This window comes from Rhipicephalus microplus, chromosome X, assembly GCF_043290135.1.
Source record: "Rhipicephalus microplus isolate Deutch F79 chromosome X, USDA_Rmic, whole genome shotgun sequence".
Classification (NCBI taxonomy): Eukaryota; Metazoa; Arthropoda; class Arachnida; order Ixodida; family Ixodidae; genus Rhipicephalus; species Rhipicephalus microplus.
This window is the reverse complement of record NC_134710.1, coordinates 304,527,400-304,541,517: the sequence shown is the minus strand read 5'-3', so window position 1 is coordinate 304,541,517 and position 14,118 is coordinate 304,527,400. Positions and strand designations below refer to the sequence as shown.

Sequence of the window (14,118 nt, the reverse complement as noted above, 5' to 3'; positions counted from 1 at the left end):
CTGATTCCTTTAACTGAGCTATTACCTACAGGCGTTTTAAATGGTTTACTGCAGGACCATTTAATTAATCTGTCAACAAATGTCATTATTGCAACGCACGTATCCCAATCAGATGAAAAATCAGGCGTTGGAATATATTGCCCCGTTCTTGATTGGTCACTTTCACTTCACTTACCAGATTTTCTTTCTGACTTTCTGGCTGATTTATGGCAATAATGTTAGCTTTGCGAAAGGTAAATACTTCTATTCAAGTCGTAGCAGTCATAACTGATTCATTATCAGTGTGCTCTTCTGTGTCCGCATGCGGTCGCTCACCCATACTGAAACTTTTAAAATCATTGGCTCCCTGTCATCTCCGAAGTATTCATTTATTCTGCGCAACAGGGCACAAAGGTTTGTTGTTAAACAAAATAGTTGATTCTCTTGCGAAGGCAACGCTTTCGACACCCATCATTCCTATTTTCCCTCATACAGTACACATTATGGTGGCGCGATTTCGCACACTTTAAATCAGGCTAAATTTATCAGACCCTGCACTGGCGGCTTCTCCGCAGTACAAACACTTATTATTTTCCTGGCGCAGTGAACTGTCTAATTCAAATATGATGGAAGTTGTCATCACAAAAGTTCGTTGCCGCGTTACCTCCCTCAATTTTTACTTGCATAGATCAGGTATATTGAATTCTCCTTCGTGTATTTACTGTAATCAAAAGGAAACGATCAGTCATTTTTTCATAACATTGTCACCGTTTCGATTTATTCAGGCAAAGCATACTAGCACTACCTGTTCAAAAACTGGGCTTGCAATTATCACAACCTGATCTTCTTTCATTTGGAGCCTCTACACTGGGTTTCAGCCACACGGATGTTTTATTCGCCGTTAAGACATACATCACTGCAACTAAACAATTTTCTTGCTAAATTACGGTCTCACTTATTGCAATTGACATTTTAATCAGAATTAAATAACAAAAGTTTTTTTAGGAATGACGCAATGCTGAAAGTATTGGGCAAATTAACCTTATAATCGGCCAATCCCCTCCTTTGGGTACGAGCCATTTGCACAGGAAAACAATAACAACAATAACTACCCAATTCTCGGTCTAGTTTGAGGCAGTTTGCTATCTCATCTCATCGATCAGCATCCATACAGATTCATTCGCTTCAAGAATAAAGGCCATGTTTTGAATCCGCAATCACAAGCTAAATTTAAAAGTTCATGCTGCTCTAATGCCTCCACCTCTGATGCCTCCTTTTAACGGCAGTAATGATGGAATGGTGACACGATTATCAGGAATGTTTCCCCCGCAACGCTAAAGAGCACTCAAACACATGACGTATATTTGCAAGGTCAGCAGGAGTGAGTGTTGAGTTGAATAAACTTTATTTCCCCAATGGTTGTTCATGCGCCTAGGGCTGGGATGCCAGAAATCCGTCGTTCGAGGAACACCTTCTGAGGTTCTTGTAGATGGCCCTGGCCCACTAGACGACCCACACCTGGTCTTCGGGGCCTCGCTGAGGAGGGTGGCTTGCCAACGCTCAGCAAGGCGTCCGCTTCATGGGGTCCTTCAGTTGGCGTCGTCCTTTTTCGTGGCCTACCTTTGTTTCTTGTGATTCACCCTAGTACATGCGCCATATCGGCCCATTCGTGCTCGCAACATGGGCAGCCAGGCGACGGGTGCAGCGAGGGCCTTAGGAGAGCAGATGGTAAAGATTGGTGAAAGTGCCTGCCTGCAGCCACCTCAGGTCCACCACCTGCGACTTGTCCAGGTGACCGGGATGTTCCGGATATTTCCGCTCGTCTCTCCTATAGTGATTTCCTATAGTAATCCCAAGCAGCTCTTGGTACGTGGCAAGGGAAACTATTCGGGATAGCAGTCGGTGCACCTCTGTTGCCTTGCTTTTTCTGCACCAATATTGGTACAATAGAGAATCATATCAACTTTGTTCACAAAAAGTATAATTTGAGTCATTTTTGTGTTAGTGAAGAAAATTTCTTTTGAAGTTTAGTGTCAACATTGTATTACTTTATTTATTTATATACTTATTTATTTATTTATTTATTTATTTATTATACTTGTTTTTTCTTTCCTTTATTTATTCTACTTTAATCCATGTTTTCCCAATGTGCTCTTTTTCAATACAACCATAAAGTATTTGGCTGGTAAAATAATTTTCGCTCTATAATAAGATACCCTCCATTGTGTAGTGTACAAAACAAAGTACTAACACGAAAAAGCTAAAATAACCTGCTGCAAAAAGAACTATGTGCCACACTTTTCTAAGCAGCAAAGGCTGTTGGTTTGTACTGCCCCCATAGCAAACTAATGCAATGTTGGCAGTAAACTTTAAAAAAAAACGTTTCTCCTCTAAAACAAAAATTACTCCGAATATACTTATTGTGACCAAAGTTGATATGATCGTCAACTGTGTGCGCTCTTCAGCTGATTTTTTCTTGTACTGCCTTAGCTTCCACAGACGTCTCAACATAGGCCGAAGTGGCATTTTTGCCAAATTCGGGATTTTATTCTAAAGCATATGCGCCGCACACAGCAAAAACAAATATATTACAAAATAGTAAATTTTAAGGACTTGCTAAAGATAATGCATTTTCTCCATGATCGTCTTTTGTAGAAAAAATATCAAAAATGCCACAATTTTCTCAATTTTGCATACGCTCTAAGGAGTGAAAAACAGAAAGCTACTCCGAATAACTGTGTTATAAATAAAAAATGCTAGAAAAACAGTGTTGAAATAATCCGCGAATTTATCAATTTATAAGAATTGATTTTTGTACCTGGTTTTTTATCGTTTCGTGAATTTATAATGGTGGTTACGTGCGCAGAAAAGTTTCCCGCTCAAAATATTTTGAGAAAATACAACTGATGCCTCTACATGTATAACTTTGTCAGGTCTTTTTAAAGAAACTCATTTTTGGCGAGCGCCCCGATTGGGACAATTGGCGTGGAATGACCCATATATAGTTTGCTAAGGTCGCAGCATGCCAGTCAAACGACCCTGTGATTGCCGCAAATTGTGCATTCAACTGATTCAGAGCTTGTTGCTCGGCTCACAGCTCTGCATCACTGAAAAGCTTAGCCGGAGGCGGCTGTGATAGCCCGGCGCTATTGTTAAGTTATTAAACACTGAACATGCATTATATGCAGCTAGGACTTCACAACGAATTGTCAGCTGCACTATAATATTCTCACAAATCAGCGTTTTGAGAACCATCCCAGCACGAAGGTAATGCGACGAAGTGAAGATATATATATATATATATATATATATATATATATATATATATATATATATATATATATATATATATATATATATATATATATATATATATATATATATATATATACTGCCACTCTCTCATTGAAATTCACATATATACCCAATAAACTAACTGGGAAGATAACCGCCGTGGTAGCTCAGTGGTAGAGCATCGAACGCTTTATTCGAAGGTCGCAGGTTCGGTTCCTGCCCACGGCAAGTTATCTTTTCATCCACTTTTCTTTCTTCACACTTACATTACAATTTGGTTTAATAACTCCCCCTATACTTTCCTTGGCTATATTGTCTGTTAGATCTCATTGATAATGTGTCAAAACACTGAAAAACAGGTCCTTGAGTATACCCTTGTTTCCCTTATATATATATATATATATATATATATATATATATATATATATATATATATATATATATATATATATATATATATATATATATATATATATATATATATATATATATATATAGAGAGAGAGAGAGAGAGAGAGAGAGAGAGAGAGAGAGAGAGGACATGCTTTGGGGCTGAACGCTCGTGTGTTGCTTCCGTAAAACAGCGTGTGCGCACACATCTCCGGGCGTTTGGTGCTGCCCTCACTTCCTTTCTCCTCTCCCCGCTACGCAGATTCCACCGGCGAGGCGCTTTCCGGAGAATTGCATGCGCGTTGCTTTTCGCCCGAGAGACCGGCTGGGGAAGTACAGAGGCTGTTTGTCATTCAAGGCAACGTACGTTTCGCTCCTCCCTCACACGTTTCCTTGTTTTTGATTGGAACCCTTTCTCTCAGGCTTGGTGGCGGTGGCTGAGGGCCAGATCGTTTCAGTCACCCGCCGGCAAACGCGCCGGTAGTGTGGCGGGATCAAGGCGAAGCGATCACGGACCAAGGCGGTCGAGTTGACCAATGTCGAAGTTCCGGCAATGGACACACGGTCTTACGCGGAATACCGTCGGACACCCCGCTTGGAAAGGAGACTGAGCGGTGCACTGGTCACTGCCGTCCACATCTTGCTCGGAGGGCGCTTGAAGATGGATGCATAAGTTTACGGGCACGACTACAGCCGTCATAACGTACACCACCACGAGCAATAGAGGTGAGCAATGTAATGACCAGCTCACTCAGGAGTGTAATTGATATGTACGCTGATTGCGAGTATGCGTGGCAAGTGAGAGGTACTGCTCCTTGATTGTTCAGTCATTAATGACGTTATTGACTTCAACGAGCACTATAGCTCTCACATGTGCCCGAGCTGATGCATCCGTGTCGGCTATGGATTAGGCATTACAGCTCAGGCGGGTCGGAATTCTGTTTTGATTAGAAATATACCAGTGTGACAGTGGTGTCGAACTTAAAAGAGAAGCAATTTTCAACTAGTTTTGTGTACTTATGCCAGTGAACTGCGTTACAATGAATGTTTGCATTAGATTGTTCGAGAAAAGTAGGTGCTTGTATCTTTCACGAATGAACTTAAAGGTCAAGAAAATTATTACACGGGTGAAGGAGCGAGGCCTTGAGGCATGCAGCCAGCATCGGATGTGCTAATGTGGCCACGTGCTACCTTGTCGGTGAAGGTTGTAGTGCTGGACTCAGTCGGAGTATAGTTATCTGTGTTCTTTGTACATAAGTGGCAAGGCTTGTCAGGACCTTTATTTAAACCTCCAAAAGGCTATATACTTCATTCACTCCGTTGCTTCATACGCAATTGTAACACACTATTTGACACGATGTGAATTAGTATGCAAGCGATCAAGCTGCATGAAGTAGACTTGCTGCTGCTCTTTACCGTTTCCGAATCAAACAGCCATTTTATCATTGTTCCTGCGTACGTATAATAGCCTTGTTTGAATACTGCAACCTCGGCGCCTTCGCTAGGTTGAGCATTTTTAGTTCACGACTCCTTTATCTAGCCAATCCCTGAAAGGTCGACTAGCGCCTTCTTACTTTTTTTGTGTTCTGCAGACACTTCATAGCGAAAGCATACCTCCTCGTTTTTAAATGTTTTTTTTTTCATCAGGAAAATAAACTTCTACCACATAGTCTTGCACGTGATCTACAGACAGCCCCCCCCCCCCCCCCCTTTAAGTTGAGCTGAGCTGAGTTGAGCTGTTAGCGTATTCCACGGGTGTCGAAGTGAACTTCACAAATATAAACATTCGACAAACAATAATTTCGTGGTGCTTTTATTACGAATTTAAGTCGTTTTACTTATTGTAATTCAACGTTGGAGCCAGTACGCCCATTTGTATATTTCCAGTCGCAGTAAGCCACTTTGTGTGAGCTAATATTGATGCGTCGTTCATCAGTAGGGAGCACAAGGTTCCAACGGAAGACAGTTGCATAAGAACGTCAATATTTGTAACATCTGGAGTTTTACGTCCGAAAACCACGATATGATTGGTAGAAATGCTGTAGTGGAGGCATCCAAAATTTTGACCATCTGATGTTTCTTAACGTGCATCGGCATCGCACAGTACTCGGGCATCAACTATTTCGCCTCCATCGAAATACGACTGCCGCGGCCAGGATCCAACCCGTGATTTTCGGGCTACGACCAAACCCACGACCTCCTTTGTACGTGGAACATAACCCCAACTGACGCGATCAGTATATAACTCGATAATAAGATCTGTATACTGCAAGTGATTACTGTTGGACAATTCACTCCTGAAATTGAAGCCTCCATACTGCCTAAAAAGCGATAATACATTGGCCACAGCGTTTGCGAAGTTCAGGCTTCCATCCTTCGTAAAAATATTTTTTTAAAAATCGTCCACATACCTCGTCATTTACAAGCATTTTTCGTATAGGTAGGTGATAATGCGGAACTTGGTCAATTGGTGAAAGAAACCATCACACAACACTGGCGTGACACAATGTCCAATGCATATCCCTGCTTTCTGCAGGAAAAGCCACTGGTCAAATGTAATAAAAGTGCAATTACACAATGCACATGACCTCATTTTCATGAATCTACCAGGCCGATAGCACATCAAGAGCCTATGCTAATAATGAGTTGTAGCTGAAGAACAACTTGTTTATAATAGGTGCTTACTGACTAACCTATCAAGATTGTTCATCCCGATTGGGATTACAGATTCCGAAGAGGTTAATATATGGGGTGTCTCCGCAGGATATTTTTCTGGGAGCTAAGTAAACTGAAGAATTCGGTGGAGTGGAGGAGGGGGGCTCGTTTTCTGGGTTTCAGGTGAACACGTGAGTGGTACGCACCGGTTCGCGCCCCCAAAGGTTGGCGTCTGACACTACACACATTTCCGACACGCCCCTCATTTCGTTTTCCTGTGTTTTATTGAACAGGATGTATGCATTTCATTGTAGCACAGAGGCGAACGACTCGTAACGCACAGACGTGAGTACCGGCGCTGTCAACATGCTCCGGATGACTCTTGTGTGCACTCAGGATTCAGCTGTCTCTTTCTGTCGTTTTTTTTTATGCCAGGAACATCTTTCATGTTGGTTACTGTGAGAAATGTACAAGTCACTGTAATGTCACCATGAGGCGTAACCTAACTATCTGCGAGAAGGGCTGCGTAACTCCAAGTAGACTGCTAGTAAATTAAACTAAAGTTTCAATGTTAACTGTCATTTAACTCAATGGTAGTTGAAAGTGTTCGCGTAGCAGAGGTAACTGATAGAACGATCATGCAGCCGTTCGTGGGAACGCTTCGGCATAACTTCGGAACACAAATTCTGCACCAGCTCTTCGGCGATTGTACGAATTACAATTTAAATACACCTAGAGGCTTCATTCATTACAACTTCTATGCGCAAATATTTCATTGTTCGGCTCGTGCACATTTACAATGTGAACCCTTCATCCGTGAAGAATTTTATTTGCGAATCCTCCGCTCGAAGCGAAGCAGCTCATACATTTACACTCCTCTGAATTTCACGCTCTAACGGACGAGGGATAAACGAAGGAAAGCATGTTTAAGTGCGGCGTGTTTTGATGCTGACTGTGGCCAAGGCCAGCAGAAATTAAAGGACGTGGGGTAGGTAGAGCACATATAACTCGCGGGATATGGTACTGAATTATGTGAAACGCAGCCTGCGTGACAATTTTACTGCGGTACGCAAGTGAGGATAGTTCGATGTAGTTTTTTCGCTGTCGTAAGGGTTGTTGTGCGGTTACATTTGTCAGTAATAATTCTGTCGGTGTTACTCTGAGCCATTTCAACCTACGTTCACGAGTCAGCTGGTGAATGGATCCCATAAGTAGACCACATATTGAAGTTTACTTAACCAATAATGCGGCTGGCATTGTTAGCAATGTTTATGATGCAAAATGTCTCCTTAAGATGAGCTGTATAATGTGAGCGCCAAAAGAGAGGTAAGAGAAAACCTATTGTATACTATAGAGTCGTGTTATTGAGAGCTCAATTAGGAAAAGCAGTGACAGAGCAAGTTAGGCGGCGTGCTTTGCACCTTATTTTTTACATTTTGCTTTATGAGCTGCGTGTTTCATCAATTGCTCTTCTTTTCTTCATCAATTATATTCAGCATCTAGATCGCTTTGGAAGGAGGTGGCGTCGTTGTCAATTTCACGAAATATGATACAATCGTCGGCATAAAGGTGACTATTAGAAGAAACGCAATTCGGGAAGTCGTTAATGTATGTCAAGTGAAGTTAAAAACCTAGAACAGGCCCCCACACTCTAAGAAGTAAAAGAGAAAAAGCAGCATCAAGGTTGCCCCTTTAGAGGAGCAACTAAGTTTGCACACCCATTGCAACATCTTGGGAGTAACCGCGAAAGAGTAACCATGCTCTCGCGGTTACTCCGCAAAGGAGCAACAGTTAGCAGAAGAAAAATTTGGTTTTGGTTGGCTGGACCCGTTTTTTAAGTGAGTGCTGGCATTTGATTACATGTAAAATCTATGTGCAGCCATCACCTTCAGAAATAAATTTCGGGAAATTCGTGGCAAACACGCGGGATTCGAAATCACGACCACTCAGTCAGCATGCGCGTACACTAACCCCTACACCACACCACGCTGCCGTCTCTTCGTAGGCACCGATGGGTCGTTTGCACACGGCGCGATTATTCCTGCAACTATTTCAAAAAAAGGTCGCTTTACTCCACAAGGAGGAAAGTGTCCCTCCTAGTCGTGCCGTGTGCAATCTTTTACGTGCATTCCATCTTTAGGAGGAGCAAAGAGCCCTTTTCTGGGGTAAATGCGCAGTTCCTCCACAAAACTTTTTACTGCTAACGTTTACTACTTTTAATACTAACTTTTACTATTAAACTTTTTACTACTAAGAAATAAATACCACGCTGGAATACACACCTCTGCAGAAGTGTGCACTCCAGCGTGGACGAGTTCACTAGAGGATTTCAATGCGTTGCAGCGGTGAACTGAATACTATTATAGAGAAACAATTCCAGGTGCCTGAAACACCTCTAGAAGAACGAAGAAGTGAGGGAAAAGAGCTCATAATGATGTACCAACTAGTCCAGCAACAAGTACTACTAAGAATTTAATACTGTTAGTAAAGAAGTACTCAAACTAAGAAAGGAGATGGCCATGTAACACTTAATTTGTTTAGCTTTAAAAGCAGTAGTTAGTGGCACAATAAATGAAATTTATTTGGCAAGCAAGAAATATGCTGTGAATCATCGAAGAAAGGTCTAAAGGTTTGTGAATGTTGTGAGGGAAAAAATGTCTGAGTTCTAGAAAAAAATAATGGAGCCAAGTAACATAGGTAACTGACATAGTAGTCTGCGTTCAGAGGTTTTACAGGGGATGCAAGTGGGCTAGATTGATGGTAATGAACAGGTAAACGCTCGATACCAGACTTGTGGAGAGGAACCACCTTTCCGATCTTCCCCTGTCATATAATCTTATTTCTAGAGCGGCTGCTGAAAATTTTAGCAGCGAACCTGTTTAAGTTGCCCAAAATTTGTACGGCCTATACGGGTATATGCCATGTGACCTACGCTAGAACTATCACCACCATAAACACGTATGTGCAACATGAATCGGCTAAATGCCACTACTCATCATTGGTTGACCTAAATTCACGAATGAAGTCATCACCATCAAGCGGGCGCATGCCACTACGCGATATATCAAAAAACTATCATCGCCATATAGGGGTGTACGCCACGGATTTATCCCATTACTCACTCACTGATCTGTTGATAATTAAGAAGGCAACAGCCCAACAAATGGCTGCGAATCTACAGTGGTGAATCGAAAAACGCGAGTACGTGCAACAATATAATACTGTAGGGAACGGCAAACGCAACAGCGGCTGCGAGACGACTCTAAAGCAATGAAAGTCCTACGACCGCGAAAACGTGCCCGTCGATCTATGCGAGGTGAAAATGCTAAGTTTCAGCGTGAGGTTCAGGAGTTTGGACATCCGTGTCGTGTCTTTGACTGTCTGTGGCTTAACTTGAAGCTCTCTGCGCTGGGAACCAACGTAAACACAACCTGCATGATATAGAAACAACCTGAAAGCAACCATATTAGTCTTCATAATAGTCCATTTTCGTTGTTTCAGGCCTTGCGCTACCTAGTGCAAGCCTCGCCTGATTTATTTTTTTCGGGTCACTTGGTATGAGTCCAAAGAAACAATTAAAAACACCTCACATTAATTACGAAAGCACCCGGGCTAGCGCCTATGTTCAGTTGGTTGCAATCACGGTTGCAATATCGGCCTTTAATGACGCAAATGCAGTACGCTGACGTTTCAAAAGCATCTTTCAAAGAAGGCGCACGTTCTGCTCGTTCAGCTATCAACACACACACAAACGTTCTCGAGCGCGGGAGCCTCGTGCCTACGTAGCACGCAATGCATGCCCCCATACTTAGGCAACACCGCACAATGAATGCAATGCTGCAAATACGTTCTCTACAAGAATATCCGTCTCTTGTACCCGGTAAATACCGAGGAAAATGTTCTAACCTTTAAGAAATTGCCGCGAAACCTTTCAATAAGGAGCACATGGCTTAGCTTTTTTGTATATATAAGCTGAAGCTCAATTAGCGTTTCAATTCATGCCTTTGTACGGCGTTTCACTTATCTTGCATGTTGGCACGGTAACATGCGTCTGATCTCCTTCTGCAGTATGGATTTATCCACTTAATATTTTCTTTGCTGTTCCGTCCATTCAGCGTCAATTTTTTCTTGCCCATGGTGGTATATCTGCATAGGTCGGCAAAACTTTTGGAGCTCACTCAAACACATTCATGAGATATCTCGGGCTTCTTGAACCTGTCAAACTCTCCTGAACCGGACTCATTCGGACTCACACTCGAAAATTTTCCTCAGTTGGGCTAAAACTCACCACTTGGACTCAAACTCACCAAAAGATTATTTACCGGGACTCACTCAGGCTCACGGCTCAATCTAATAATTTTCCTCGGTCGGGCTCAAACTCACCACTTGGACTCAAACTCACCAAAACACTACTTACCGGGACTCACTCAGACTCATGGCTCAATCTGAGTTTTAGTGAGTCCAAATCAGTCTGTCAACAAAAGAGTCTGTTAGAATAGAATTAGCTTTTTATACCATAGTGTTAACGCTATTTAAAACCAATATCTGACATAATCGGTGCCCTGCTTGGCACCTTTATATAGAGTACATTCTAATACGAGTTGCGAGTACTCGTAAATCAGTCAGATCATTTTCTTGAAAGAGGTGACAGCATAAGAAAGACTTATCAATAACTTTCCTGGAAGAGTTGGCGGGAGATCAAGCCACCCCCTTTTCAATGCGAATGCAATTCTATGTCGGGCTATGTCATGCGTAAGTCAGCATGCGTCCACCACCCTCTACCATGACAACAGCTGTGGGCGCGCGCGTCCCTAGCAACCGGAGCCTCCAGCATGTCACGCTTCGGCGTCGGCAGCTGTCAAGAACACCTGTGGGCGCGCGCGCTTATAGTCGCCCCTAGCAACCGGAGCCTCCGCCTCCTTGACTTGAACTGACTTGAACGTGACTTGCCACCGCCTCAATGCAGTGCGTTTGAAACGCGTGTGCAGAGTTTTGCCTGCCGGCGTTTGTGTAGCGTTCCTGTTGATAAGATGCTGACATTGTGGCCGTCAGGTACAGTGACAGGTGCAGTTCTTTGCCGCTCCTTCTCTCACCGGTCACTCCCTCTCCTCCCTGCGCCCCACTCCACCGTCTGGTGAAGTGAAGCGCGCGCCGCGCTCTCGAACGTTCACTTGCTGCTGGGCACCTCTCAAGGCGCCCAGCCATCAATGTTTAAATAAATATTTCACACGTTTCTAAAATTCACACGTTTCTCAAAGTGCGAAACTCGTCCTGGTCATTTATATCCAGTGCCAAAAAACTTTTCTCTCTATTTATGAGCGTCTGTAGTATGGCACCTAGTGAGGTAAAAGTCGTCAAACAACAATTTCTTCAAAAAACGTTTTGGAATGCACTCAATAATGCACTCAATGCACTCAATGGCATTTCTGGCAACGTATTGAAGTGATATAAATAAAAATTATTACTTACTTATGCATATAAATTCTTCGAGAGCTTTTCCCATAAGCAATACTGAATGATGTTGCCAAGTTTAGGTTTTTTTTTTTCGGGAACGTGGCAAATACTAAGGACACAAATAAAACATGTACTGGCCACCAGTTTAGTATGCTACAAATTAAAAAATCTACGCACTGAAGTTTAGCAGATAGTCTGCAAAAACTTTGAATTTCACTTTTTTGAGAAAAGCTCTGTATTCAGCATCAAAAAACTTACCTTGGTGGTCCGACAAAAAGTACGCACAACATTTCTTTTTAAAGCTCTCTGTACTAGCTAAATATAGGTGAAGTTACTAAAGAGTATTATGTTTATTCTTGAGAAGTTTTTTTTTTTTTGAAATTGCACATCTCCGCCAGCTTTACGCCTAATTAACACAAGCAGCATGAAGCACTCGAAAGGGCAATTTTCCGGAGAGTTACACAAACCTGAGGTAGAGACAGCAAGCTTGATGTGGAGCAATTGCAATTGGAATGAGGCTATCATCTGCATTCGATTGCCAACAGAGGTGCGCAGCAATGAATGTGGCCAGAGTGTGGAGACCAGTAGCCTAGCAATATATATATATATATATATATATATATATATATATATATATATATATATATATATATATATATATATTTGGGGGTGGTGGGTGAGGGGAAAGCAACTTCGGTCATACTTTATGTACATTCGTGGGTGTCTGTGTGCATGTAGATAAACACATGCACAACTAAGAAAATCACAGCATACCCACGAAGTGAATGATGATGTGTAGGGCGAAGCTTCAGAGGGTTTTATCGGTAAACCATGAATCCGTTTCTGTCGCTCGCACTAGCGCCTTCTGCTGAGTCATTCATAAACTAGGCGGTCACAAACCAGTCACAGTTGAAGGACACACCCATGGCTTTAAGACAAAAAAACACCTGGACTGCGCTGGGGGGGGGGGGGGGAGTTAAGCAGTTGCTCTTACCTTCCTGGATAAGCCACTGGTGATGACTCCCAGATGAGCTATCAAGCCATTAAGAAAATACAGTACACAATAATCCTTTATGCACAACACAAACGAGACTATCAGTTTAGCTACCAGTTTTTAATTTAAGGTTTTTTTTTCACTTCTGTATTGATATGACAGGCTTTGGGACTCGGGAAGCAGGGTGCTCTTCTGAAATCTGGAAAAATAAGACACGTTTGTTTTACGATAGAATTTATCAGTGTACTGCATCAATCCTACTAGCATGCTACAAAGCGTGTGTACTGCATATGGCTAAATATTTTTATTAAGCATATAAAACACACCTACTGCATATGCAGAACTCCCCAGGAAAGAAGGATTTCTGACTTTATGTCTCTAAAGCTGCATAACTCACCTGGAAGCCACAACACTGATTCCAGTCCTTGTAGCACACCTCTGTTGGCAATAGAATGCAGATGATAACCCATTTCGAATTTCAATTGCTCTGTAGAGAGCCCCAAATTGGCTCTCTGTGTTCCAGGTCAGTGGGATTCTGCTGAATATAGCCCTTGCAAGTGTGTCATTTCACTTGAGTTACATAGGCGAAAGGCTGGCGCAGACACATCATTTAAAAAAATGTTTTTCAAATATAAACATAATACCCTCTAGTAACTTCACCTATAAATAGATACATTGAGCTTTACTTAACAAGGCAAGTTTTTGATGCTGAATAGAGAGCTTTTCCCAAACAAACTGATACTCACAATTTTTTTTCAGACGATCTGCTGAAAAAAATTCAGTGCCTAAATTATTTTTAATTTGTACCATGTTGACAGGCCAACAGAACATATTTTGTTTGTGTTCTTCGAACTTACCATGTTCGTGGAAAATATCCCAAATTCGGCAAATTTAGTCAATATTGCTCGTGAGAAAATTCCTCTAAAAATCGATATACATAAGTAACTCGATATGTTAAAGTTAGATCATTTCATTACCTAGCCAGAAATGCCTTTTATCGTGTGCATTACAAAGACGGCTTTTGAAAAAAATTGTTCTTTGATGCCCTTTACCTCACTTGGCGCTAAACTACAGACTCTCATAAATGGGGAGGAATACTTTTGGCAATGAAAATAAATGGCTAGGACGAGTTTCGTACTTCGAGAAACGTGTGGAAGTTTCATCAGCCATATTCGTGATGGTCGGAAAAACGCTAGATGATTTGGCATGGAATGACTCATTAGAGATAAGATCAACAGATATACAGGGTGTTTTAAGAAATTTGTTAAATATTTTTTAATTAGAGAAAAGAGGTATTTGCATGCTACATGCGCGGTTGCCTTCCTGTGACAGAAGACATTTTGCGATAGGCA

The 14,118-nt window shown here is 41.9% G+C and overlaps 1 protein-coding gene and 1 non-coding gene across 3 annotated transcripts in view; both read left to right on the top strand.

Moving 5' to 3' along the window:
- Window positions 1–3,429: 3,429 nt before the first annotated feature.
- Window positions 3,430–3,501, top strand: TRNAK-CUU (transfer RNA lysine (anticodon CUU)). Its single transcript has one exon. It is a non-coding gene; the product is annotated as a tRNA-Lys (tRNA).
- A 749-nt stretch (window positions 3,502–4,250) lies between these two features.
- LOC119161351 (high-affinity choline transporter 1) overlaps window positions 4,251–14,118 on the top strand; it is a 96,640-nt gene continuing 86,772 nt past the window's right edge. For both annotated transcript variants that reach the window (XM_075879462.1, XM_075879460.1), the window contains exon 1: window positions 4,251–4,389. The gene's annotated coding sequence lies outside the window, so the exon portion shown is untranslated. The remainder of the gene's footprint in view (window positions 4,390–14,118) is intronic.